General features: G+C 36.6%; 1 long non-coding RNA gene across 1 annotated transcript; it reads left to right on the top strand.

Annotated features, from left to right (window-relative positions):
• Nucleotides 1-5,794: 5,794 nt before the first annotated feature.
• On the top strand, nucleotides 5,795-11,378 carry LOC125082542 (uncharacterized). The gene is made up of 3 exons (XR_007122010.1): nucleotides 5,795-5,886; nucleotides 7,864-7,914; nucleotides 11,273-11,378. It is a non-coding gene; the product is annotated as an uncharacterized LOC125082542 (long non-coding RNA).
• The last annotated feature ends 2,658 nt before the right edge of the window (nucleotides 11,379-14,036 follow it).

Below are 14,036 nucleotides of genomic sequence, written 5' to 3'. Positions count from 1 at the left end.
AGCTCTTTGAAGAAGTGGTTGATTTCTAACTCTGGAACAGGAAATGTTCATGAGGCTAGAATAAACATTATGACCGAAAAGATTACTACCATGCTATCAAAAGGACTCAGGAACCACTTGAATATGCTTCTGCTGACCTAAGGGGGGACAATTTGAATGACAATTTGGATAATAATTCCAAAAGACTGAAAATCATCCAGTATGTTTAAATCCATGAATTTGTAATGATACTAAAAATTTATTCATTCTACTTCAAGAATGCTTAGGAATTTACCTCAAAATAACCATAATCAATGAGGGAAATTTTCTCCTTATAGAATGATTTTAGTTTATGATTTCAGAATAATAAAGAAGTGATTAAATTAAAAGATCATTATTCTATATCACTTAATGAATTAACTAATGATCATCAATGGTTGCTAGCATTACAAAAGCTAGACAATTCGACATTATTTTTCTCCTGGTGGAAGCACACATCACTATCTACAAAGTTTTGCCAAAACTAACCCTTAATCTGTTTAACCCTTTAGACTAAACTACTAATTTTCATGAAATACAGAGGACAATGCAACAAGTTACAATACACAACATGGACACAATGAGTTCATTACTGGGAAACTATATGACAAAGGACTTAGAGTCTATAACAAAATATAAATAAAAGTGAAAGGAAAGAAAATGGACCAGAAATTCAGATTTAAAAAATACTCAAGAGACCTTGTTTAGGTTCAGTTTTAAATAAACTGCAAATAATAAGCCCTGACTGGCTCTTCAGTGCTATCAAAGAAATTATTGTTGTTTTTAGGAATTATATAATGACAGTATTTTCATTATGTTTAAGAAGGAGAGGCGTGCCTGGGTGGCTTAGTGGGTTAAGCCTCTGTCTTCTGCTCAGGTCATGATCCCAGGGTCCTGGGATTGAGCCCCACATCAGGCTCTCTGCTCAGCGGGGAGCCTGCTTCCCCCTCTCTCTCTGCCTGTCTTTGCCTGCTTGTGATCACTCTCTCTGTGTCAAATAAATTAAAAAATCTTAAAAGAAAAGGAGAGTTCTTGTCTTTTAGAGATATATCCTGTAATATTCACATGTAAAAGTATGATATCTAGAATTTGCTCCCAAAACACCAGGGAGGGGATATGGAGTAGCAGGTAAAAAGTATAGTGCGGTCATAAGATAACAATTAAATCTGGGAGATATGGGGTGCCCTGGTGGTTCAGTCCATTAAGCGTCTGCCTTCAGCTTGGGTCATGATCCCAGGGTCCTGGGGTCAAGTCCCACATCGGGCTCCCTGCTTAGCAGGGAGTCTGCTTCTCCCTCTCCCTCTGTCTGCTGCTCTGCCTACCTGTGCTCTCTCTATCGCTCTGTCAAATAAATAAATAAAATCTTTTTTAAAAATCTTTTAAAAAATCTGGGAGATATATGCATATGGGGGCTTATTATACTGTTCCATTTTTTGGATATGTTTAAAATTCTTTCTAAGAGTTCGAAAATACTAAACTTACATAAAAGTAGTGAGTTTGAGTTGACCCTAAAGAATAGGATGTTTAGTCCCCAGTTTTCATTCTCTATTGTTCTTCCAGGAAAAATAATCTTATGTTTTTAATTTGTCTCATTGTTCTTTTCCCAAGTCTCTGATGTGGGAGGTCACAATAAGGCTTGAGATGAGGACCAAACCAGGCCCTGACTTGTGCCTCCTTTAAAGTCTGAATAACCTAACAAAAGGTTTAGGATGGGAAAAGTTGAGTAGCACTGAGAAAGGGTCTGTGCTATGTGTTTTGCGCTCACCTACGTGACTTCCCACACGCTTGCTAAACAAATGAGAACAATTCGGTTGGGGTCAAAAGTTTGTTGCTGGTCCTTCCTGCCCTAGTACAGCCCATAAATGACTTTCAGGTTTGCTGTATTTGTACTGGCATCAGCCATTTGGCGTCACGAGCAATTCATGGTTGTTTAACTAGACACAGATGTAATATCACTATATATATGGCCTTAATGCTTTGAATAAACTTAGCATTGTTGAACATCCTCCTCAGTGCTCCTCCTGCCCCCATCTCTTTGTCTCTTAATTTCTTTTCACCATCCTCTTACCCTCACGTTCCTGGTCGATTTGTCATGCCGGCCGCCGACACTCTGAATTTGTGAAGTTTCACTTTCAATTTGTTTTCTCACAAAAGAAAACCAATAGTAATTTGACAGAATCTTTCAAGTACTTTTCCTGATTCAGACACCGTCTCAACATCAGAAAGTTCAGAAAGTATCCTTTTTAGGTCTTTTCCTCTATAAACTGGTTCTTTTGGTTCAAGATACACATTCATCATTGGTTCACACGTGGCCACTTGCTTTAGTTATTTTTAACAATGTAATAAGGATTTACAGACTCATTACCCAAAACGAAAACTGGGACCTTGAAGATAATCTACAACTAGTCATGTCTTATCTCAAATTCCTGCCTTCCTCCATACCTGCCCAAAGGAACCATGGTCCTAAATTCCACACTCATCATTCTTCATTGCCTTTTTATACAGTTTACTTGTATCCATTTTAGTTGTTTTCAAGTTAATAAAAAGGATATCCTGCTGGGGCTCCTATGTGGCTCAGTTGGTTGAGCGACTAACTCTTGATTTCAACTCAAGTCATGATCTCAAGGTCCTAAGTTCAAGTCCCACATCAGCCTCTGCACTCAGTGGGAGGGTCTGCTTGGGATTTTCTCTCTCCCTCTCTCTCTCTCTGCCCCTCCCCCTACTCTTGTTCTCTCTCTCTCTCAAACAAATAATAAATAAATCTTAAAATAAAAAGGATATCATACCATAATATATTGGGACCTACCATTTTTGGGTTTTGTTTTTGTTTGTTTTTATTTGACAGAGATCACAGTAGGCAGAGAGGCAGGCAGAGAGAGAGAGAGGGGACCTACTATTTTCACTTAATAGTACATCACCAAGATCTACCCATATTTTAGGGTTACCCTGTAGTTGTTTGTTTTGACTTTGTATGAATAAGCCCCATGGATTTGTTTCTAAAGTTGTTCTGTGATCAAAGATGCTATGAACCACCTTGTATATATCTCTGGTTATACAAGCTTGAGAGTTTCTCTTGGGGATAGTTTGAAGAATGAAACTGCTGAGTGATGAGGGCCGGGGATGCTTCCCCCTTACTTTCCATCTGAAGACCCTTTCCTTTGGAAACACAGCCTCATTCTTGAATCAGGAAGGTGACCCCACTCTGCTTTGGTATGGTTTGTCACTGGCTCTCTTTTCCACCTCTTGTTTTTCCAGCTCCTTAGTAATCTAAGAGATTTGTTTTCACATTTAGTGCTTCAGAATAATTGAAGAAAAAGTACTAGCAAAAACATTCTGAGCTTGGAGGGCTTCAGGCATCTTTAATTGGCACAACTTTTTCAGTCAAAGCAAAGGAAATTAAACTGACTGCTAACTATCTGCATTTCTTTTGGGTGTTGTAATCAAGGAAAAAAAATGACCTCCCTCTCCATATACAGAGACATCAAATCTATTCCAACTTTCATTTTAAAACACAATATTGAAACAAATTTATCTTGATCTTTTTTTTCTGTTGTGTTTACTGTTTCCTCCTGCTTTTTCCTTTTGAGAGGAGGATTTTTAAAATCAGTAACTCTTGGGTAGCTACTGACATTTGTGAATCTCTTAAAGCTAAATTCTTCTCATACTTTATGATATGAGAAAAACTACTTGAGGAAATTAATAATTTGCTCCCTGACTTGAATGAGAAATTGAGTAAGGAATGTAGGCTTTTTCCACCCAATTGCAGAATGTCTATACCATATGCTCACCTTAAGTCAACTACCACCTCGAGAATCAGGTGCTGGCTGGCTGTCGTGGGGGAATTTTTTTTTTTTATTTTAATCAGGGAAAGAGAACATGAGTACTTGAAAATTCATAATATTAACAGTCTAATTAGAGTTTCTTAAATGCTGTTTTAAATTAGGATAATTTTAAATTATTGGATGTGACAACTATATAAACATAAAATGCTTTAATTAGGGACTTGTTTGTGTGAGAAAAAAATCTACTCGAAGCACCAATCTGTCACTCTGCATTAACTTCCAACAGCCACAGATTCCCACTGGACCCTTGAATCTTAGCAATAAGTCTATACCCATCATCCGCTCTCTACATTTTAATCCTCCCTTGTTTGTAGCCAGGTCTCTGCTCTTTAAAGAAAAAACTCAGGGCAACAAATTCAAGTTGAATTCTCATTCAAATTCATAGCAACTCCTAGTGTTTCTGAATTTGCTTAACGTTTTCACTGAGCACAGTTCTGGGCCTTCATAAATATCATGCCATGTTACTGATGAAAAAAAGTTGTGTGAGTAGCTCTGTCTTAAAGGGTGATAAAACTAACAAAAATAAAATCTCAGAGTCTCCCTCAAGTACTTATTAACTTTTTAGAATCACTTTCTCCTTTCAGAGTCTGATGAAAGCTAAGAGCTCTTTCCCATCATCACAGAAAAAAAAAAAATCTATAATCACAAAAATGTTTGCATATAAATTCAGAGAATTTATGCAGCTCCTGATGGCCACAACTATCTGACATCTTTTAATTCAGATTCCAACTCTGGTGAGATAAAATATTCATTAATCAGTCCCAATGTGTAGAATACCTATTATGTACCTGACACTGTTCCAGACAGTGCGAGTATAGTGGAGGAAACGGCTTGGCCTTGTCCTCATGAGACACACAATCTCATGGAGGTAACAGTTATTAACTGAATGACCATACCAACAAATGTTGAGTAGGAGTTTTGTGAGATGTACAAAAGAAGAAGGACTGAGTCCTATCAGAGCCAACAGATGGGGATTTGGCCAGATCAGGGAGCTTTTAGAAAAATTCCCTGAGGCTGGGACAACATGCTAAGGTCCGAGTTAACAGGTGGAGGGATGGAAAGGACACTTGAAGGAGAGGAACAGCAGATGCAAAGGCCCTGTAGTAAGAGGGAACATGGTATGTAAGAGTGGCCAATCACAGAGAGACCTGGAGAGTGAGGCCAAAGACAGGGTTGAAAAGATAGGCAAGGAAAAACCATGCAGGTCTTTACTGTTATGTTTGAAGACATTTTTTTCTTTATTTTAGAGCAATAGGAAGTCATTAGACGTTCTAAACTGCAAGGTAGGCAACATAATTGGTTTTAAATACTGGAAGGTTCATTTTGCATGCAATGTGGAGAGTAGATTGGCAGAGGACCACAATGGATGCTGAAAGATCAGTGAGGAGGTCATTGCAGGAGTCTAGAGAGAGCAACACTAGATAAGGATAATGACTGCAGGGATGAACGTAGTGGGACTCAAGAGACATTTAGTTGAGATAATTAACAGGATGCCACAAAACACTGGATCTTTCATCACATGCCAATACATTGAACAACGTCAGCCACATGCTATGCTGGTGCTCCACAAATACATATTGGGTGAATAAATGAATGAATGAATGGGGAGAACATAAGAAAACATAAAAATATAAATAGATCAAAGATTTTTATGTAGTCATAATCACTGAAAGAATGTGGGGTACAGAAGTTGCTAAGGTGGAAATAGTTAAGTACTAACATAATCTGTGAAAGAAGAATTCTAGTTAATTTGACCCTGAATGAGGGGAAGATGGTATGGAAGGATCCTGTTTGACTTGTACAAGTTCTATAAAGTGACAATGAGTGGGTAAATCACTGAGAGCAGAAGTCAGATGAAAAACAATGAGAGAGATTCACTTTTGCTTGATATCAACCTTCTGCGAATGTGTAATTGCCTCAGGATGTGCCAAATCAATAAGGATTTGGGATGAAGATTTGCTAGAACATAGCAGCTTTAATAGCCAGTCCCATGCACCTCCCAACAGTCCCCAGATCACTCAATTTGGTAAGTTCTTTTATTTCAAACACCAGAAAAGCAGACTGTTGTACGGAAATGCCCATATTTCAGATATTTTAGAAAACTAGCAATCAATGTGGGAATAAGACTCTTGCGTTTCATGACTGACACAGCCATGGCCACTGGAGTCCAACCTGGGAGATCCTTAATAAATCGCTGTGGATATTGGCTCTTTATAAACCCAAATCATTCACCTTGATTCCACCACATGGAAACAGCATGTGCACGAAGAAACAGGACAAGCTCTACATTTCTGTTTCCCAACCTGACTGTATAGAAAAATTCCCATAAGATTCTGCTCCATTAATAAGAATGCAAATGAATGCACACATAAGGGAGATTCATTTTCACTTCTAGATTCTGTGTGCATTGAACAATTTGGATCTTTATTACCTTTGACTCTAGCTCTTAGACGAAAAGTTAAATTAATGGCCACATTTGCTGTATATTTTGAAACCCATCTTTCAAATTTTTAGAAAGGGGATGGATTATGTGCAGGCTTCAACCTTTCAATAGAGCTTTCTATCGGAAGCTGCTGTTTAGTGAAGATTACAGGTTTAAGGACAGTCTCATCAATAAAGCTAGAGGTACAAAAGAGCCTCTGAATGTTTCAGAAGAGGAGTAAGGGATTCAGCAACCACTGAACATTTTCACGGAGAGGGGGTATCTCTAATATTAGGATGAGAAATACATTGTAACCAGCTTTTCCTGCATCACCATCCAGCCTTGGGTTTCTTAACAGTTCTGTGAATAGGTGCTGTTTCTAATTTCCCCTACAGTCTTGTGATTTATGGGGTATGACTTGGTAACTAACTATGTGGCTGGAGAAAAAATATAGAAATTGAAATTTCTGAATAAAGATGAATGTAAGGCATTACTTTGAACAAATAAGTGAAAGGAGGGGCTCTGACAAATTTTCTGTCATCATCTCTGACCACTGATGGCTTGATTAAAGTAGTTGGCTTGAAATTGTACTAAATAAAACTTTACTGTCCCAACTAGTTGGAGATTTCCTGAGCTAAGTTTCTTCAGAAATATAGTGCCAACTCTTAGCACCCAGACAGCACCCACTGCCACCACTTCCCCCATCTTCACAAATGACTTCATCCTCAAAATTGGTCCAACCCCATTTACAGCAAATGTTTGAAACATTCCTTCATTCATCCACCACAAAGATGTCTAACTCCAAATATATGATGGATGCTGTGTCAAAGACGGGTGCTAATAAATGGCTCTACTTAGATAAGAGGAAGACTAAAATTATCATTTTTATATACCCAACTCTTAATTATCCACATTAATAAAGGAATCAAGGAAATAAATAGTCCAAAATAAAGGATAATGCAAAAGCAATTTATATTTGGCTTCAGTATTCATTATGTGATTTTGAGGGTAAGCAAATTAACTTTCTAATTATGACTTGGCTTTTCAAAATGAGTTTGTATTCTCAACTGGCTTATGTTGAAACCCAGCTAGTTGTATGCTAGAAGCCAAGAGAATTTGACCTGGAATTTGTAATTTTCAGCAAATGACTCATGCATATAATCAAAAGTTGATTTGTTCTGCCATTTAGAGAAGGTCTGTATCATTCCAATAGTCTCTGGAGAACAATGGTGTAATGTAAATTGCATAGATACAGTACCAGCCATAACAGACTTCAAGACAAGATTACCAGAGATAGTCATTTCAAGAGGAAGACACAACAATACTAAATGTACATCTAATAGTATAACCCCAAAATATGTAAAGCAAAAAGTTTTCAAAACTGAAAGAAGAAAATAGACAAATATTCAGTCATCGTTGGAGAATTTATCACACTTTGTCTCAGTAAGTGAGAGAATAAGCAGACAAATTACTAAGGATATTAAAATTTTGAATACCTATAAAACAACCAGATGTAATTGAAATTATGGGAGACTACAATTCAACAACAGCAGAATACATGTTTCTTTTGTGTTCTTACAGAACATTTATCCAAGCTTGACTTCTAGATCCCTTCCTAACATATAATCTAAGGTAAGTCACTTTGCTTCCCTAAACTTCCATTTTCTTTGTTATACAGAATTGCTGGGGAGATTAACAGAGAAATATAAATTAAAACACAATGTAAAAATGAAAAGTGCCATATTCATAACAGTTACCAAAGCAATACAGAATTGAGAATGTCTAAATGGGAAGACCTTAGACTACAACAGGTTGAAAGAGTATATTAGGGAATTTGTTTCAGTGCTGACATTCACATATGTCAGTGCCATATTGTATAACTTAGCATGTAAGTTTCTTGAGAGTGGTTGAGGATGGAAATAATGGGCCATTTTACAAATGCTGCTTTTCGTACCTCCATTTGCCTTCATGAAACAATCAGATAGTATTTCAGATTAATTGTCTTTTTCATTTTCACCAGTTTACATCTACTTAGCTACTACCATTTGTTGAAATAAACACAAAAAAAGTCAAATGCCTTCATATCACAGGTTCTTGCATTCTAAAAATCTAGAAAAGACAATACTGTTAGAGTCTAAACTGAGTTAGCTTGGACAATAAATATGAAAAGTTCTTTCTTGATATTTTTCTTTATTTTAATCTTTAATAAGTAAGTAATTACTCTCTAAAAGTGTATCTGTATTCCAAATCAATTATATGCAGGGAACTATTGTGAGAACAGAATGAGATGATATGAGACAGAACTAAGGATCCCATAGTACTCTACTCAGTATGCAAGAGATCGTTATTGTTTTTCTTCTGAGTTATTGAGGGTCTATTTGATCAGCCCCTCTCTTCAACACACATGCACACACAAAAATGCTTTGTAGAGAGGGAGCCACACAAAGTAGAAAATGTCCAGAAATGACTGAATAGAATAAAGGTTAAGGGGATGACATCAAGAAGTCCTAGAAGTGGACATTGTAGACAAGTTACTGTAATTACTCAACTCATTCTATTTGATCTCAAAAACCAAATACCAAAATTATTTGACTAAATGAGCAGCCAAATTTGATCAAGGTAGAGATACAGTCTACAAGATACTGAAGAGGAATAACTGGAAGGGGAACAGCTGCCAAAGCAGAACAAGGCTAAAACAATGGCTCAGGGTTTACTCAGAGTGTCTGAGCACCTAGCAGGCCCAACACAGTGGTGGAATCACAAGGGGTCCTCAAGAAATATTCATGTGTTTGTATTACAATCAAAACCTTCTCAGAGTCAATTTGCTCTCCCTAGGCAATCAATGTTCTAGCAAAGTTAGGAGAGTTTTATCACTCTCAGTAATGTAAAGTTGTTGCCTAAGAGCTGATGTTAAAGCAAGTTCTACTTTGATCATTTGTAAAACATGATGGGCTTGAGGGGGCTTTAAGATGGATAGGACACTTACTTCAAAGAACTCTGATGATCTTCCTAAACTTCTACGAGTCTCACATAAACATAATCTCTGTCCTCACCCAATAAACTATATTTGTAGCAGTAGTTAAAAGTAAGTATATGCATAAAGAAATCATACCTGATTTATATGTTCAAATACAATTGTGACACTTAACATCTTTATGATGATTTATAATTTATAGATTTCTTACTATTATAACTTCTTACCTTTCACTATGTTCTTATTTCCCAATTTTGTACACAAAGCATACACCAAAAGAGACCTGATTATTCCCAAAATACGTATGTAAAAGTGAGGCTGAGTGACTCAATGGAGGCAGTTCTTCTCAAAATTTTATGACAGAAACATCCCTAAAGTCAGAGGAAGATCAACCCTCAGAGTCTTGGAGTTAAAAGCAGTCTAACAAGCTAAAAATTATCCTTCAGGTCTCTTATTTTATCTTTATATTTTCTCCCAACTTCTGGATCTGAGTAGAATGTAGGAGTGGAAGCAGGTCCACTGCAATAACCAGGCAAAAATAAATAAATAAAAGCAGGCTATTGTCCCCATTGCAAAATCATATTATTAAAGATATTAGATACGTATTGAAGCAAAGAAGACTAAATGAATTTAATACAACAAAGGATAGAGTCCTTCCTATATGAGCTAATATTGATGTCTATTTCTACCTTGAAGTCACTTGCTGAGATTAAGTATTGATTATGAATTGGGCTTGCTTTTGAAGAGAGAGCCTTTAGGAAAGGGGAAAAAAAAAAAACAAGCAAAGGTTTTCATGACACTCCATGGGCTGGCATATTGACTTTGAATCTAGAGGATCTCAAGACTATGTCTCAGTTTTCTCAGTGACAAAATTACTGAGTCATGGGGTATCTTGGGAGGTAGCAGAGCTCAGATTAAAAAAGCAAAGTAAAAGCACCCACAGCATCTTGTGCTTTAGAAATAAAATTCTACTAGAAGGAGAAACCTACAACAAACATTCAACAAGTCTTGTTCTTCAGACATTAAGAAGCAAAGGAAAACAGATTATAACCAAAGCACCCAGACAGTGTTAAGCCAGACCTGGCTAAATTGAAATTGCTCGCCCATCATCCCTTCTAGGAAAATAAAATCAATTTTAGATTTATTTTTCTTTAATATGTGATGTCCTGTATTTAACAAAAAAAAAAAAATTTTTTTCAGGAGACATGTGAATAGGTAAGGAATGTGACTGACAGTTAAGAGAAAACATAAACATTACAAGCAAACCCAGAGTTGATACACATATCAGTTTTAAGGAAAGGATTTTAAACTTAAACATGTTAAAAAAAAAAAACAAAAACAGAGAAACAATGATTAAAATGAATGAAAACACAGACCATTTCAATAGACAATTGGAATCTGTAAAAAAAAAAAAAAGAATCAAATACACAATCTAGAACTGAGAAATGGAATATAAAAATTAAAAAATCATTAGACATGTTAACAGCAGATTTGACAAAGCAGGAAACAGGATTAGTAAACTCAAAGACAAATCACTAAAAAATATTCAAATTAAAACACAAAATTTTAAAAAGGAAAAAATAGAACAGAGGGTAAGAGACATACAGAACACAAATGGTCTGACATATATATAATTGGAGTCCCCAAAGGAAAGGAGAAAGTAAAGAAACTGAAGTAGTAGTTACAGAGATGATGACTGAAAATTTCCAAAACTGATAAAAATATAAAACCAACAGATTTCACGTGTCAGGAACACTAAGTGGGATAAATACAAAGGAAATCACACCTAGGCATATCATAGTATAACTGAAGAAGACCAAAGATAAATTTAGGTTTTATTAAGTAAACTATGCCCAGCATGCAGCTTGAACTCACAACCCTGATATCAATAGGCAAATGCTCTATCCATTAAGCTAGTCAGTCACCCCACCAAAGATAAATTTTAAAGATGTGAGAGAAAAAAATGATACAACACACTGAAATAATAAAATAATTTTGTGACTGATTTTTCAACAGAAACTTGGAAGCAAGAAGACAATAAAACGATGCCTTTAAGATGCTACAGGAAGGGGCACCTGGGTGGCTCAGTCGTTAAGTGTCTGCCTTTGACTCAGGTCATGATCCCAAGATCCTGGGATTGAGCCCCACATTGGGCCCCTGCTCAGTGGAAAGACTGCTTCTCCCTCTTCCACTCCCCCTGCTTATATTCCCTCTCTTGCTGTCTCTCTCTCTCTCAAAAAAATAAATAAAATCTTAAAAAAAAAAAAGAAAGAAAAAAAAAGGCAGGAATCTGCAATCATGACCCATGGGCCAAATCTGGCTAGCAACTTGTTCTTATAAATTAATGTTTACTGACACACAGCCTTGCCTATTTGGTTAAGTTTTATCTGTGGCATCTTTTATATGACATTTGCAGGGTTAAGTAGTTTCTACAGAAATCATATGACCCTCAAAGCTAAAAATATTTACCATACAGCTCTTTTTAGAAAAAGTTTGCATACCCCTACATAAAATAACAATTAAGGAAAGATGCTTAACTCAAGAGCTAACAGGGAAGATAAAATGGAACAAAAATATTGGATTACCATCAAAGAGGCAGGAAAGAAACAATACAGAAACAAAGATCATCCTCAATGGGGAAAAGCTGACAGCCTTCCCTTTGAGATCAGGAACACAACAAGGATGCCCATTCTCACCACTCTTGTTCAACACAGTACCAGAAGTCCTAATAACACTAATCAGACAACAAAAAGAAATAAAAGGTACTCAAATTGGCAATGAAGAAGTCAAAACTCTCTCTCTTCACAGATGACATGATACTTTATATGGAAAATCCAAAAGACTCGACCCCCAAACTGCTAGAACTCATAAAGCAATTCGGTAATATGGAAACATACAAAATCTATGTACAGAAATCAGTTGCTTTCTTATACAATAAGAAATACTTGTGAACTCTCTGTCAAATAAATAGATAAAATCTTTTAAAAAAATAAAGGATAAAAGACTTACATTAAATATAAGAAAACAGATCATTTGAAAGGATGGAGAAAGACTTACCATGCAGGCACATACCAAAAGAAAGCCAATAAGCTGATAGTAATATGTGATGACGTCCCAAAGAAGCCTAACCCTGAGGCTTGGGTGAGCTTCCTGGATTGGTAATACATTATACATGATGTCTCATATCAGTTCTAGGAAGTACTGCATCCTGACTTCACAGGTAGAAGAAAAGAGAAGCTCCACATCTAGAACCTCCCTGGTCTCTGCCCTATGCGTCTCTTCTGTCTAATTCTAATCTATTTATGGTAATAAAACATAATCATGAGTATAGCAGCTTTCAGTGAGGTCTGTGAGTCTTTATTGCAAATTATTGAGCTGAAGAGGGGTTTGGGAAACCCACAAACTTGCACTTGGTGTTGGAAATTGAGGGCGATCTTAGGAACTGTGCTCCCTAAACGCTGTAGTTAACCTAAACTCCTCAGACAAGAGTATGTTTTGACCGATTTTGCTACTGTTCTACTCCCAATTCTTAGTGAAAGTCAGGCAAAATTAGAGATGTCACATAGCATGGTTTCATAGCATGGTTTCATCATTTATCCTTCCATTTTTTTCTATTGCTCCAGACATGATTTACAATATTACCATCAAATTGTATGCTCTGTTTCAATCTGGATCCCTATGATTTTTATGGATAATAGGAAAACTTCCCCAAAGGAAGAAAAAAAAAAAAAAAAACAGAAAACTGAAACTTTCCATGGTTCTCCAGGTCCCTACAATATTGACATACACAGCTGATACAACTCCTTTCCCTCCCAGACCTTGGGCTGTATTTAGACCATCCTTTGCTTGTTCAGGCATCTGTAACTTTATGTACATAATTCCTTTACCTGGAGGATCTCCTTCCATCTCCTCTTTCTTGTCAATGCCAACCTCCTTCAGCAACACAACTCAAGTCACTGCTTCTCCATCAAGTTCTGTCAGTGATGGCTCTGACCTCATCAGGTTGATGGGGACATTCAATGAGGTGATATTTAGAAAGTACTCAAGACATTACCTGACACACGTTAGCATTAGCTGCTGTCACTATTACTATTACACCAACTATCGCTATAATATTCTCCCTATTTTATTCACTGTGTCTACAATTAAGCCTTTAATTGAATCTGTAAAAATTATTCTTTATTTTATGCCCATTAGCTTTTGGATTCTTATGGCCTGAGGACAGGATCTTTGTCCATTACTTCCCATATGATGGTAGAGAAATTCAGGCTCAAAGTAACTGCTAGATCTTTTTAACTTAATAATAAATTCTGAGAACACTGGAAGGGACAACACATAATCTAGATATTCAGATAAGGGGCATATTGGAACCCCTACAATGTGTTGGTGTGTATCATTTATCCCCTTAGGTCTTATGTTTCCCAGTTCTACATAGATTTTGGATTTACGGTCATGAAAATTTGTACCTGTCACTGGAATGTAAGAAGTATAAAGAAGTAATGGGCATCAACTTCTCCACTTCATGCTCAGTCTCATTATAAAAGACATCACTGGTGTTAACCAATACCAAGTTCTCCTCTAGTCCTTCAGCACATGGAAGAATAGATTTCCCTGCATTTGAAAGCTATATTGTGACTCTCCATGCTTTCTTCCCTCTCTAAGATTGGCAACATTACAAATGGTAGAACCAACCAGTGCCCAAGACCTAGGGATTAATTTGTTACACCATATGCCTAGTCTTGTCTAGCTGCTACACTAAGTGAAAAACATTAAGAGCAAC

Source organism: Lutra lutra, chromosome 12, assembly GCF_902655055.1.
Source record: "Lutra lutra chromosome 12, mLutLut1.2, whole genome shotgun sequence".
Taxonomy (NCBI): domain Eukaryota; kingdom Metazoa; phylum Chordata; class Mammalia; order Carnivora; family Mustelidae; genus Lutra; species Lutra lutra.
The sequence above is the reverse complement of the archived record's forward strand: the minus strand, read 5'-3'. Positions and strand labels throughout refer to the sequence as shown.